This window comes from Protopterus annectens, chromosome 1.part0, assembly GCF_019279795.1.
Source record: "Protopterus annectens isolate FY-2018-M chromosome 1.part0, PAN1.0, whole genome shotgun sequence".
Lineage (NCBI taxonomy): Eukaryota > Metazoa > Chordata > Ceratodontiformes > Protopteridae > Protopterus > Protopterus annectens.
Window position 1 is genome coordinate 1,163,847,750 of NC_056725.1, and position 15,334 is coordinate 1,163,863,083.

At 39.9% G+C, this 15,334-nt stretch overlaps 1 protein-coding gene across 3 annotated transcripts in view; it reads right to left on the reverse strand.

The window, feature by feature from the left end:
* Window positions 1-15,076, reverse strand: part of ARMC2 (armadillo repeat containing 2) — a 1,279,645-nt gene extending 1,264,569 nt beyond the window's left edge. The window contains exon 1 of one of the 3 annotated variants that reach the window (XM_044065306.1): window positions 14,286-14,602. The gene's annotated coding sequence lies outside the window, so the exon portion shown is untranslated. Of the gene's footprint in view, window positions 1-14,285; window positions 14,603-14,850 lie in introns of those variants that run through there. The other 2 variants (XM_044065323.1, XM_044065313.1) reach the window with 2 other exon arrangements.
* Between the last annotated feature and the right edge of the window lie 258 nt (window positions 15,077-15,334).

Genomic DNA, 15,334 nt, shown 5'->3' on the forward strand with positions numbered 1-15,334 from the left:
TACCAACAGTATTTGTTTAGAATACAATTGTTCACACATGAAAAAAAAAAAATCGCTGATTACTGTAGGGATCACCACCAGCATCTTTTGAAAAACACTGTTCTGTATTCTTCTCTGTAATGTGGTAATTAACTAGGATCAGTTGCTGTCTGCATTCACCAGCACTTGTTTCATCGTTCAAGGAATTCAACTACAATTGTATATTCGCATTTAGTTTTCCCACCGTTTTGACAATACAGACAGTATATGTTTAGTGAATTCATCACAGGTTTTATTTATTGACAACATAAAAAGCTTACTTCAGATAATATAATTTTGGAAAGAAGCAGTTTTCAGTGGCAAATTCAGTTTAAACAGATAACAGTATTCCCCTGTGCACAGTAGCAAACCCAGTCAAAACTACATCCACATCATTCCAGCATCACTGCCTTCCAATGACATCATAAATAGGTTATAAATATTAATTAAATCCATAGCTGCGTCTTTTACGAGTATTCATAATGTATTCATGAATCTGCAGTCACCAATCACATCAGTACATAAAGTACTGTATAAATAATTACCAATTAATAATGCCAACTCTGGAAACCAGAAGGCAGTACAGAAGCCACACTTTCTCATGCCTGCTTGCCCCTATGCTGCCCAAGTTCCTTTCTCAACTGGTACAAGTCAGAAAAAGTTCACTACCCTTACCCCAGACTACTACCTCTACCTTACTCAGCTATTTAAACCTGAAAATATATATTTAACTTATAAGATATGAAAGAGCACACACACTTATACATTAAACTGAACTATACAAGAGTTTTAAATGCATTTTAAACATCTGATTGGCAGATTATTCAATCACTGATGATCACAAAAGACTGGGGTGCCTATCGCACTAGTAATACAGGAAGTGGATCCCCCACCCCACTCCCTGCAGTCTGGGGCACAAAGACAATGCACTCAGATGGTCATCACTTCTGGCAGCTGACAAATGCGGAACTGCAGCCACAAGTGCCAAGTTACATGAAACTGTTTTACATAAAATATCTGCATATATGCTGGCAAACAGCTGCCAACTCCCCCCCCCCACACACACACACACACACACATACTCACAAACACACACACTTAGTATTTATTCTTGGGTCCAGTCTGACACATTACATATATTGCTCTATAGAACAGAGAACAACTTTCAAGACAGATAAAGCAAGGGGCCATGAAGACAGCTTCCTAAGCTTGCAGGAAAAGATTTCATGCATCACATATAGGTTCATAGGTTATTACTAGACTAACAACCATTAGGGCCCTTATAACCCTAGACATGTAGCACAAACCATTTAGGTCCCAAGTATCATGGGTGTCTGGGGGGGGGGGCATGTTATTAGGGAGATAACTAAGGATTTGCAAGGGGAAAGTGTTAAGTTAGGATAATAATTTTCTTGACAGCCTCTGCCCAAAAGGGACATGGGATCCAGACTGGGAATATATTTACAATTTCCCATCCAGCTGTCAAGGTTTTGTTTGTAGATGGTCAGGGATGAATTCTGTTTTACACAGATGAGAACCCTATTCCATTGTATGGGGATCCTTTGGGACACATCTATCTCTACAATACATTCTGCTTATGTCACAAGTGAAGTTCAGATCCCTGGATCTAGTGTTTTTGGTGCCATTTGTTTTGCACATGTGCAACAGATCCATCAGGGCTGGGTCTCAGGAAGCTCTGTAAGCTGAATACAAAGACAGCCTCTGTGGGGTTCCAACTGTTGAAAGTATCTAGTTAAATATATGTCAAAGAGGGCATTGTTTTCGATGGTAGGTCTGATAAGGGCCAAGTAGAGTGGTACTGTAACTTCCTTGGACCTGCATGCCAAAAATATTCTTAATATCTTAGCTAAGTATTGGTCAAAGGTCAGGTTGCTGTCTACATGTGTTCCCAGACCTCTCCCAGACCTCTTACTACTGGGTTGACACTTTTTTATTAATGGAGTAACTAACTTGGGTTGACAGTTTCCCAAATCAAGTTTTAGGTCATGGCTTTGTCACCAGTCATTTGCCCATATTAAACCCTGCTGCAAGATATTAGTGTATTGGGGGAATCTGTAATGGCCCCCAATTTACAGTCATCTGTGAACTTGGTGGGCCTGAGGCCTTGAATGTTAGCCTTGACTTCTGAAAAGTAGATGCGAAACAGCAGCAGGCCCAGTACAGAGTCCTGGGGTACTCCACTGGTGAAAAGTCTCTTGATGGAGGTGCTCTCACTGATCCTGACTTCTTGGGTCCTGTCTCTGAACCAGCTGGCAATCCAGTGGGTTATGTAGAGATTTATACATAGCTCAGAGGGCTTGCCAACAATGCCTTAGGGGGATATTATATTTAATACCTTAGCCAAGTCAAGATACGCAGTCTGCATTGTTTTACAATTGTTCATTGCCTTGGTGACCTTCTCAAAGAAGTCTGCCTGGTTAAATAGGCATGACCTTCCCTTAAAGCCAAACTGGGATGGGTCCAGTGTCTGCTGGTTGTCAATTTCCTTGTTTATCAATTCCATGATATTTGTTCCATGGCTCTGCATATTAGGCTTGGTAGACTGATGGGTCTGTAGTTCCCTAAGTTGGTTCATGTTCCATTCATGTGTAGAGGAATGACTGTTGCTATCCTCCATTCACATGAAATGTAGCCTGTTTCAAGCCTGTAGTTGACAATTCCTCTAGTGGTCCCAATAGGTCATGTTTGAGACTATTCGGGAGGCAGCCAGGGATGTTGTCAGGACCAATTCAGGTGATGTTCTTGGCTTTAGTGAGTGCCACTAGTTAGGAGTAGTATGCTGGAGGGGATTTCACCTGGTGGAGCTGGGTGGGCAGGTGATGTCTGAACTGAATTTAATCACCAGTTCAGCACACTGCTGTGTGTTACCTTTAAAGGTTCCAGATGTAGCTGAAGGTCTGTGATTGTCCTTAGCTAGTGAGAGTATCCTGATCTCATATAGTTAGCCTCGTTGGACTTACTACTTTCTTGCTTAGTTGTATGTATAAGAGAGAACTTGTTTTTAAGGGAGTTGCTCTATCCCATTTCAGTTACAAGGTTTCTTCTTTTATTATATACCCTGTTAAGATGAGGATTCCACCCATAGGGTTTGTTTTGTATTTACTTCCGGTAGGTACAGCAACCTCTATGCAGCCATTCGCATGTTTTTATAGGAACTCTAAATTCTGCATTGATAGATGTGGTCTTGGGGTTAAGAGGAGCCTTGAATACTTACAAACTGTCACTTAATAGGATGTAGTTTGCCTTGGAAAAGTTCCTGTTACTGGTTTTGCTGGGTTTTCTGGGTTGACTTTTACTTCAAAGGAACCAGCTTTGTGATCCAACCTCATTAGTGAGGACAGTAACGGGGAGGGTGGGGGGACTCTCTCCCATGTTGGAGTATCAGTTCCAGTATGTTTGATGTTCTTGTTGGAATGTGCACTATCTGTTCCAGTGTGTTTGTGTTAATAAAGTCATGGAAGTATTGTGCTGGTGAGTTTGAGGTACTGTAAGTTTTCCAGTCTATAGAGGAGTAGTTAAGTCACCCCATGACTAGGGTGTTTGGTTGGATGGTGAGCTCCTCTAGTAGCTTTACATGTTGTGAGCCTCTACGACACAGATGGTGACCAGCAGCTAACCAGGATATGGATAGGGACCTTATCTGTGGTGACCTGCACATGGATAAGTTCCATGATATTGTGTTTAACCACCTGGAGGTATGCTTGCTGCCAATGTAGACTGTGACACCTCCACCTTTGGACCCAGTCTGTGCTGTTGTTCGTCTATATGTGTGGAAGGTTAGCTTGCTTTGCACTGCTGGAGTTCTTTCCATGGCTTTCAACCAAGTCTCGGTCACAGCACAGATATCTACATTCTCTAGAGTGAGGAGGGCTTGAAGGGTGTGGAGTTTTTTTTTTTTTTAGGCTCCTAGCATTGAGCAATAACACTAAGGGTGCTTGATGGATAAAGTTTTAGCCAATATCTGAAAGCCTAGGGAGGACAGGTGCAATCCATCCTTGGCAAAGCAACGTGGTCTGTTGACCATATCCTGTCATGCTGACAGATACTGGATCCCATGGAGTGATACCAGAATCAGACAATTATTAAAATCAATCACTTTATGTTTGTACTGTGGCATCATTTTTGGTGAAAGCAGAATGTTGCTAAATGCAAGGCCTGTAAAAATCTGTGGCATATGTCCCAAGAGATCGATTAGGTCTCTTTTCATACAGTCCAATGAGGTATGTCTCAGGTCATTTACACCCACATGGATTATGACAGAATCATACTGGTACCTGGGGTGCAATGACTTGAGTGCATGAATGATATTGCAGATCCTGGCTCATGACAGGAGACTGTTATATTCTCACTCTCTAATCTTGTTAATGGGGCATTTGAGTGTCGCATAATGGAGTGCCCAATGGCAAGAGTATAAGGAAAAGTATATGCTTGCCTTATGGCCTTTGCTTTTGGAACACCACTAGGTGCAGGCTTATGCAAGTTGTTTGGTGCTGCTTTTGGGGTGTGTGTGTGTGTGTGTGTGTGTGTGTGTGTGTGTGTGTGTGTGTGTGTGTGTGTGTGTGTGTGTGTGTTTTAGTGATTGCTGAGGAGCAGTGTTGTTGTTCAGGTGGCTTTGGAGTTAAATTTGGGAAGGTTTCTTTTAAGCACCTCAGTGAAAGGAAATCTGTCTGTGTGGTGACTGGTGTGTGTGAGGGATGTAGTATGGCTATTCCTGACAGCCTCATTTGTATGCAAGATTTTTGCCTCCCAAGAAAGTTGTGTATTTACATCTCTCACATACCATGCTATTTTTTTTTTTTTTTTTTTTTTTAATAATTAACTGGTTATCTGAGAACATGAGACAATTGCTACATTGCCTTAGGATGCCCATATCTACCAAACTGGTCACAGAGATATTTGGAAATTGCATATCAATGTTATCCGGTCCTGTAATAGGGTAAGCCGTTTAGGATTAAGAATTGGGTTTTAACAGCAGTCTCCTAGGGTAGTTTCTGGGTTAAGGACAAGATGTTACACAGTACTAGGATATGGTAGTGCTCTTCCATGTACAAGCTAGCTGCGCAAAGCTTAATTCTGCACAATGCCAGACCATTTAAAAGGTTTCGGCCCCAATTCTAACTCTATAGGGAAATTTTACTGTCTATGCATTTGATTATATATAGGGGTACTGTTGGCTGCTACTGCTTAGTGGACAGCTCAGCACAAACTGGTCTGATTTATAGAAGAGAAAGAAAGCTTATAAACTGACTATTTTGCCCTCTAGCCACTAAACAACCACACTAAGCTCCCTGGGGTGCTTCTTAACTCAGAGAGACCAGGTAAACACCTTCAGCCACAAGATGCAGGACCCTAGAATTTCTTAATATAAAACTAGAACAAAAGGAGTTCTCAAGTGCAGATTAAACAAACAACTGACAACAACCAAGCCCTTCACTAATTTGCCCCTTCTGCAAAGTGATTTAGAGACAAACAGAACTAGTAAAGCCAACAAACAGGGAAGTGAGTATTTCTGCCACAAAATTAAATAAATAAATTTAAAAATGCTCAAAAATAGCAGTGATCACTGTATAAAGCAAATACAAGTGCAGTAAATGAAGAAAACATTCTTAGATTAACTTGGATGGCTCTGCATTCAGTTGAAACACTTGCAGAGCTCACCCCCTATATATTCCATTTATTCATTTATTGTGTGCTCTTGTTTTGTGTTGTTAAGAGCACTGTTTCCCACCGTCTTCAGTTTGCAGTACTAATTGCCTAAGTTTATACTAATCAGTGCTTTAGACAATTTCTTTAGATTATTTTTATAAATTAAATGTAGTGAGGGATTTTCCGCTATATGTGAGGTACTTTTTAATCTTTTTTTCTGTAGTGTTATTTCTTTTTGGAATGCAATGAGAATTTTATTTGGATTTGTTAGTTTTTTTTTTTAGATATTGATGTTGGCGTAGTGGATAGTGTTGCCCCCTGACAGCAGGAGTGGCCTCGGTTTGATTCTCAGCTGAAGTGCCTTCTGTGCAGAGTTTGCAAGTCCTTCCTGTGTTCAGGTGGGGGTGCTCTGGCTTCCTCCTATATTTTAAAGACATGCAGTAAGTGGACTGGGCACTCTAAATTTGCCATTGGCGTGAGTGTGTATGGGAGTATGCAGTGGGAAAGAACTACCAAGGAAGGGCTAGCCGGATGGTGGTGTAAACCTTGGCTCAAGAGGATTGTCAGTGTTGAAATGACACCCTGACCCTATCTGCAAAAATGGGAAAAAGGGGCGATGGATGAATAGACTGAATCGAGCCAGCTTCACTACTGATATAAAGCTTTTGGAGTAGCTAGTTGTATTCAGTGCTCTATTTTATTTTTCCTTTATTTATTTTTCCACTTTAATGAAAGATTTCATTTAAGATGTTAAGTTATGAAGTATTATTTTTACGAGTGTTTTTACATGCTTACTGTGTGTGTCTAAGCGTACAGTGTGTAAAGTTATTTTAAGCTATTTTTACACGGGTCTATATTACATCCTCGAATGCTTAAAAAAGCGAACGCTGATTGATCAAACTTATTTTCGCGAAACTGCAAAATATCGAAGCAGCAGAAACTCAAATTTTTTCCTACGGAAAGAATTCGGTTGTCCATTTCTGTTGCTTCGGTATTTTCAGTATTATGGTGGAAAGTTACCGGTCAGATTCAGGTAAGTGTGCGATTGTGTGGATGTCAGTATTAGGGTGATTTAGGGTTAGGGCTCGGGTTAGTTGTGTGTGCGGTTGAGTGGACATGAGGGTTAGGGCGGATTTAAGTGAGTTAGGGTTAGGGAGCGGGTGAGGTGAGTGTGCGATAGTGACGGACCTCAGGGTTAGGGTTTGGGTTAAGGTAAGTGGGTAGTTAGTGGTGTGTGCATAGTTTAGTGCAGGGTTAGGTATATGTGTGTGGACTTCTGTTTGTTTGGTGTGCTTGTGTTGTGTGTATGTGTTTTTGATCAGCGATTTTTTTCCCTTGGGGGGGGGGGGGGGAAATCGCTGATCTGACAGTTTGAGATTGTAAGCTTTCGCTTAAATTAGGTCGATCAATCAGCGTTCGCTTTTTTAAGCGTTCCATGATAATATATAGACCCTTTTTACACTAATGTGAATGGGAAATTCATTCTGTGGTTTGGGTTTAAGTGGTTATAGTGTTTTGGGGTTTGTGCAGCAGTAGCGTTGTTGCCTCACAGCAAGCAAGAGGTTCTCCTGTTAGATTCTCGGCTGGAGTCCCTTCTGTGTGGAGTCTGCATGTCCTCCCCGCGGTTGAGTGGCGTTCGAAAGACATGCGTGAATGGGCATGCCTTCACTGAAGGATGGGTGTCGGGCTGACAACTCAGCACCATAAAAATCTACTGCCAATCATTAGCGGACTAGAGTTCCGCTGTGGCGACATCTAACCGGGAAAAGCCGAAAGACAAACATGGTGTTTTGGGGTTGTATAGGTGTCTATGGCTTGAATATGCAGTGTATACATTTTTAGTTTTTAAGTTAGCAGTGTAAATATGGAGAAGATTAGTGGACGTTTAGTAGCTCGGATGATATACAAAGGACGGAGATAAACATGTGATGATGCAATAAGAGTGCAGACAAAATACCTACATAGTGTACCCAACACATGTTTAATCACACTCTTTATGTATAGATACACGCACATATAATATAGATACATGGACATAATATAATACAACACAATATGTAAAACACACACATATGCTTACCCAAGTAGAAGCAATCCATTTCAAACCATTTCACCTCTTCTTTAGCCTCCTCTGTCATTTCTCTCATTTATATTACTTTTTTCTTGAAGCTGTTTTTGCCACTAATCACCTAGCACTGCTACAAATACATCTACTGCTCACTACTGAATGCATAGCAAATACTGCAGTTTCACAGATAAGTACTAGGCTAACGGAGGAAAAACAGATCTGCCCACATACACACACAATTTCGGCAGCCAGCCATTAGCTGCAAAGTTTCGCTGTCCATCTCACTCACTCACACACACAGTTTATCTCTCGCTTTTCACACAAGCGTGTGAATGAAAGAGTTTCTTGTGAAAGGGGCTGCATGCTTCCTGATTACTGCATAACATAATGCAAATATGCTTATTTCTCAAACACTGTACAACACAAACATGCCTAATTCTGACAGGCAAATAAGCAAGTTCAAGAAAGCTGCACCATCCATATTTCACATATTCTGGTGCAGGTACACATCTGAGAACAGATGAATAGGTTGGTGTAGTGAGCAGAGTAAATGCCTCATAACACTAAGTTCTCCAATATGATTCCCAGGTGGGGGTGCCTCCTGTGTAGGCTTCAGATATTCTCCCTATATTTATACAGGTTTTCACCAATATCTGTAGTTTCTAGATGCTGGCATATAATTTGGACAGTTCATCACATTCAGAGCTGGTTTCTGCCTTATTTCCATTGCTTGCTAGGACAGGTTTCTGCCTCCATAATCTTAAAACAAATAGAAATGGTTGGACATATAAGAACATGGAAAATTCCTGGCAACAGGCTGTCCCTGCAAATGGTTCAAAGAGATCAGTGCACTAACTCAGTGAACAAATATAAATAAACATCCTTACTGCCATTACCAAATGCGTACACACACACACACACACACACACACACACACACACACACACACACACAGTTTTTACCTTCAAAATGTTTTGTCTGAAAACGGCGTAACCAAAACATCGTTAAGTGTAGAAGTATGAACTCCTGGAACATCGTATTTCCTCTCTGGGAAAGTAAACACTTGGCTAACAAAAAAAAAAAAAAAAAAAAGGTAGAATTACAACCATCTAAGTGGGGGGTTTCACCCTCTATTTAAAAATATACCAACTCCGAGCTCACACTACAGCAGAGAAAGGGCAAAGTTCACCACAGTGGCCAAGTGCTTACTTACCCGTAGAAGAAATACAATGCTCCGAGAGTTTGTGCTTCTACATTTATAATGTTTTCATTTCAACATTTTCAAACTCGACGACCTGGGCCGCGATGTTATGAAGGGGAACTATAGTTATACAAAATGTGTGTGTGTGCTTTTTGAACTCAGCCCCTACCAGCAGTCAAGCTTCCCCTTACTTATCCCCAGTACAGAGGTGACAGGTGGCCAGAGAAGCAGTTATTCAAAAAACAATGAAAGAAGTTTGTGCCCCCATTAGTATCCTGGCAAATATGGCCCTAAATCATCCCCCAGGCACAGGAAGTAAGACCCAGCTCAATGCAGAGGCCACTGTATCTTCCTTGTGCAAATGCACACTTCCATATGCCCAAGATTAAAGGTGACCATTTTACGGAGCTGAACACACACTTCATGATTAAAGGTGACCATTTTACTGAGCTGAACACCACACACTTCATGGTAACTTTATGCTTCACCTTACCTCCTTTGAGGGGAACTGTGGTATCTTAAAGCCCAGACCACTCCATCCTTATAAGGTTAAGCATCTTCTCAATACGACAGTTACCCAAACCATTAAATGTATCCAAATCAACTTTTCACAATCAGGGCTTTATCCCTAATTGAGGCTGAACAAAGACAGCATGACAATGAATTGCCCCTCAGGTGCCAGGATGTCAGATATTTCAAGGGCCTTTGACACCTTCTCACTTAAGTATGATTATAACATGGTGGTATTCCACAAGGGGATAAATCACTTGGGACTCAAAACCCTGGGTGATATGCAGAGACACATCAGATCTCTCCAGGCGTGTCAGAAATGAAAACAAGACACTGATCCTGAGGGGAATACTTCCTTCTCCAAGAATGCTTCAAGAACTGTAGAAAATATAATTGGCTAATGTGTCAGCATGGGACAAAATACTCAACAGTCCTATTTGTTTTGCAATAGATGACCTACATCACTTGTTCACAGGTTTCTCCATACTGGCTAATGCCTTTGTTGCCTGCACAGTGCCTTTTTAGGCAGAGTCCATCTAATGGATATCCCATCATAACTAAAATATCAAAACTAAAACAGGATCCCATTAAGGAGATTCTGCTCCATGACAGAAGTCTCAATAACATACTGCCTGACCTTCAAACCTTCATGCATTTGGAATGAGTCCATATTTAGATAATTACTGAAATGTGGTTAAATGTTTAGAAAGCATTCCTTCCATATTAGGTTTTGTGCCTACTCTGCCTCCAGAAAAGATGGCAACTGTGGTGGCATTTCCATATGTGTAAGGGACCACAGCACCTAAAGATAGATTCTCCAGATACCCACAAACAAAAACCAGTACAATTAATCTCCAAATCATACTAACCAAGACAAATTATTAGTCTGTAGCCTGTTACAAAACACCCTATGTTTCCCGAGAATCATGTAGGATTCTTAAATGTACTTGATAAAACCTCCCAAAATAATGGAGATCTTTTTATGGGAGTTCAACTACCACTGAAATAAACTGGATTACCTCTAGTTCCAATGTAAGATATGCCCAAACGTTCTTAGATTTAATAAAAACTCCCTGGATAAGACTGCCAACAAGCCCACCAGAAAATATGATATTTTTGACCTGTACCTTACAAATATTGCAAGTCTCCAATATCTCCTTCCATGATTAAGCCAGATCGTAAACCCTTTACTTTCACTTTCAAAATTTTGAAACCCACTGAAGCCAATGTTATGGAATTCAAGGATTTCAAACTAGTCTAATCTCATCAAATTCTATGAAAATGTTTCAATATTTTATAGCAGCATCACCCCACACATTACAACAGCAGGTAGCTTAACAAAGGAGTTCTAGACCCACTTAAATAAATGTATACCACTGAGAGTCCCAACCAGATGCAAGTACAATGGTAAATTTAAAAACAACTTTAGTGCTCCATCAACATAAATAAACTCTACAACAAAATAAATAAGTGATTTGATGTATACAGCAGAGCAAAAGACTCTCATATCAAGGATAACATCAAAATGTGAAAAATACCATTACTTCTAGTAAAGCAGTTCATGAACTGAGATTAGCATCTAAAGCCAATGATAATTACAAATCCTTCATTAGCTATATTAGGAATGAAATAGCACCCACATAGCTCTGAACTTATTTGTAATGGCACCAGCAAGCAAGTCTCACTTGCAAAGCCACAGAACATATTACAACTGAACTGATACAGACCCACAGCAGTCTGACTTTGTCAAGAATAGATCCTGAGTAATGAACCTGGTTAACTACTCTGTAAGAGTTACAAAGGCTTTTGACAGTGGTCATGCTGTCCACAAGACATACTTTGACCCTGGCCAACACATTTGACACTATCCTCCATTCTGACATAATTAGTAAGTTAAATTCATTACAAACAGAGCACAACTGGTAATATGGCTAGACACATGGCTAAAAGACAGACACACACACAGTGCAAGAGGCAGCTGCCTCATCAGAGAGAATGAGGGTCACCAGTGGTTTCCCACAGGGCTCAGTAGTAGGACCGCTTTTGCTTTTCTTATCTCCAGACTGTGAAACAAGACCTCTGACTAACCAAAACTGCAGATGACTGCAAACTGGGAGTCAATGTCAATTTGCTCTCTGACAGCTAAGGCCTTCAGCATGAACTTATACTAATAAATAGCTGGTGTATTAAAATGGGCTCATATTAATAGCTAAAAAGTGCAATATTGACACATTTGATATATAACCCCTCCCCCAACATGCAGCATAGGAAATACTCCCATTTCAAAATAACAATGCTGTTAGAGACCTTGGAACTTGAGTGGAAAAATCCTTCTCATTTGATCATCATGTAACAGTAGTCTGAAAGTCCTTCTACGTAGGGCAGCTAATTGCCAAAGAAATATCAGACTACTGCTGTTACACGATAATCAAATGAGAGGCATTAATCACACAACAGTAGTTTGAAAATCCTTCTACTCAGGGCAGCTAATTGCCAAAGGAATATCATCAAAATCTAGAGATCATTGCCAAAGGAATATCATCAAAATCTAGAGATCATTGTCCCCTTATATTCAGCATTAATTAAGCTAATTATTGAATACAGCATCACTTTTGGGATGTACCTCATTAGATATATTACACAAGAGTTTTCCAAGAAGGATACTGGCTTAAAAACCCTAACCTACCAGAAAAGGTTAGAAACACAGTCTCTTTATCCAGTCTCTTACAGAATCCTGAGGTGAGATTTATTCATTGCTTTCCATGCAATTAGATATCAAGTGTTCCTGTATCATTTACATATCCACAAATCAAACAACCCAACAAATACCAGAACCAGGATCTAAATCTTCAGATAAAATACTGAGATAAGTGCATTATACAGCACCTCCATAACCTCTGGGAGAGGACTCCCTCTGCGAATTAAACACTTATCTCCCTTCAAATGGGACCTGGATGATGGGATGGGCATTCATAATTTTAGCCTGGCATCACTGCTCAAGCCCTATTTGAGAGAGAAGCTATAGTCCAAAGAGTGGGTACTGAAAAGGAATAAATGGTTGCAGGACTCAGCTGCCTTGAATTTTCTTGCGTTTCCTATATTTAAAATAATTTATGGAACAGAGTGGTCAAGAACAGGGACACCATTTTACAGTTACTACTAAAATAATGTACATTTATTATTTATTCTGTGTTAGAAAGGTAAGCTCATTGAATATTAGTTTTCCTTTTCAGAGATGACATAGGAACACAGCCTGGTCAAGTGATTTGCTAAGACTTGCACAGCAGGCAAATGAAGGTTGAGGGAACCAAACCTTTGATTACAGAAGTTACTAGTTAAGACCTCATAGCCTTAGTCCAAATGCAATTCCAGTCATTACTGTGCTAGTTTGCTACTTCTATGCATAAGCAAAATTATAAAAATAGAGCTTTGTTGTAGAACACTAAATAAAGCAAAACGACAAGATGACGTAGTAAATATTAAAAGAAATACAGATCACTGTGAGTTTTGCAGTGAAGCAGCAATTAGCTCTGCTGCCTCACAGCACTAGGTTCTCTAGTTCAGTTCACAGCTAGGAAATTTGCAGGGCAGAGTCTGCACATCTCCTTATGGCAGTGCGGGTTTTCACAGGATGTTATAGCTTCCTCTTCCATGCCATAAAAGTACTAAAGGTAAAATGGCGGTCCTCTAGATTGCCAATGGCTATAAGCACTGTGTGTGTGTACGTATGTATATTTATTAAGCAGATACATAGAGAAGGATTATATCAATTACCATGAATTAATGTTTTAGCCTAAACTGCCTAATTTCATGAAATCTCCAGTTTTTGCAATACGCCAACAAATCAAAGATCAATATTTTATGCTAGTTTATTCAGAAAACTGGCAAATCAGTATCCTTGTCCATTACTCACCCGTTTCAGTTTCACGAATGGAAGATCAAGGTAATATCCAGAAAGTCTGCCTCTTTGAAAATAAAATGCATATACCCCTAGTTCCAAAAGAAAAAAGCTGTCCGTGGAAGACCATAGACATGAGGAATGATTTCTGTTATATTGTAACAGTTACATGCATACCGAAAACAAGATGTTTTCTTTAAAAAAGCCTGCGCTTACATCATTGAGTCAGTTTCCCAAAATACTGGTTGATGGTCAAGATGACAGTGGTGGTTTCTTTTCTTGTGGCATAATGATACAGTTTTCAGAGCAAGAAACAACATTACACTGCTGATGGGGATGCATGGATGATAGGGGCACATGGTAGATGGTCTGCATTCATGGTAGTCATGGATAAGACAGAATAAAAATAATCAATTAATAGCAGTCACTGAATATTATATCAACCAATTATAAAACAAGGTTATGTACTGCGGTTGGAGGCTACTTTCTGGAGGTAGTGAGGCCCTTGACCACACCATGCACTGGGGGATCATATGCATGGCTTTGAAAAGTAAGCCCTAATCAGACAATCCAGTGAATATGTTACTCTATTTACAAAGAATAAATCCAGGCCGAATAGTGTAGATGAGCCAGTTGTGTGTGAGTAATGCGTTTGCGTATAAATATGTAAGCGTGTGTCTGTACAAGGAAGCAAAGGGATAGAAAGTCGTTCCAAACTGATGATGCATTCTTACTGTACATTTTTAGTGCTGGAAAACTTTAACCGGACTGTTTCTGTGGGGTGATTGTTTCCTTAAAATCTAAATATGCTACAACACAACTTTTAAATTTAAATTCTCTCATATCTCGTTGCACAAAACAAAGAAATTAAAAACTGTACACCCTGGTGTACATGGCATACGTCTAGCTATACTTTAACTCACAAGTGCCTCTCCCATCTCAGCCAGAGCAGCATATGGCCATGAACACGTATAATCAAGAGTTTGTGTTCTGTGCAGACAATGAAAAACTGTTAGAAGACTGCTATCAGACGTCAGTAACATCCCGTAGCGCATGGATTCGTGTGACAATGCATATATCTAGACGGTAACGCTTAAAACATTCCCCGGTAACAAAATAAATTTAAAAATGTGATTACAGATAAGAATATACATGGCTATAAATACAACAAAGGATGTCAAACTAAAATAAGCGAAACCCCCTTTCCCACACGTAGCCACCGTACACTTTAACTGTTCACGACTGCGTACACAAGTCAACACGTTGCTATGACTACCACCGTACACTAACTCTTCCATCATGTAGGGTTTTAAGCAAATAAATAAACGAAAACCTTAAAATACTGTAGGCATTGTCTACGTGCAAGACTATATATGCAACTAATATTCAAACAACTAACTGAAAACCAAAATTTTCAAAGAATACACGTTGTTAGACATCCACCAGACAGCGGTTAACACAAAATGTAATAGTTAATGGGCAACTTACCAAACCTAACATTAAATAGCAGCTTCCACACGAACTGGACTAAGGCACTAGAAACCGACATGCGCTTCTAAGAATATTACACATTTCCCCACCACTCTCTTATATTATAGTTATAGCTATCCTTCCACATGTACTGCAGATGAATGTGGTACAAGGTGGATTCAATAATACATATACATATGGCATTCTGGGAACACAGCAAGGCGGAAGTGGTGAGGTTTTCGTCTTTTCTGCAGTGATTGGATTTAGCATTTATGCAGTTAGTTGTTTCCAATGTGCAATTAAATAAAATTGTAACTCTGTTTTGAATTTTACGATATCCTGTATGGCACGCGATTGTGAAACATAGGTCCCCCACTCTCACACACACACACATTTAAAATGTGCATAGGTCTTTAAATGTAACTTCCATGCGCATAGTTTGAAACTTGTCAACAATTTGACCCTGGCATGCACACACGTATATATATATATAAATACCTCT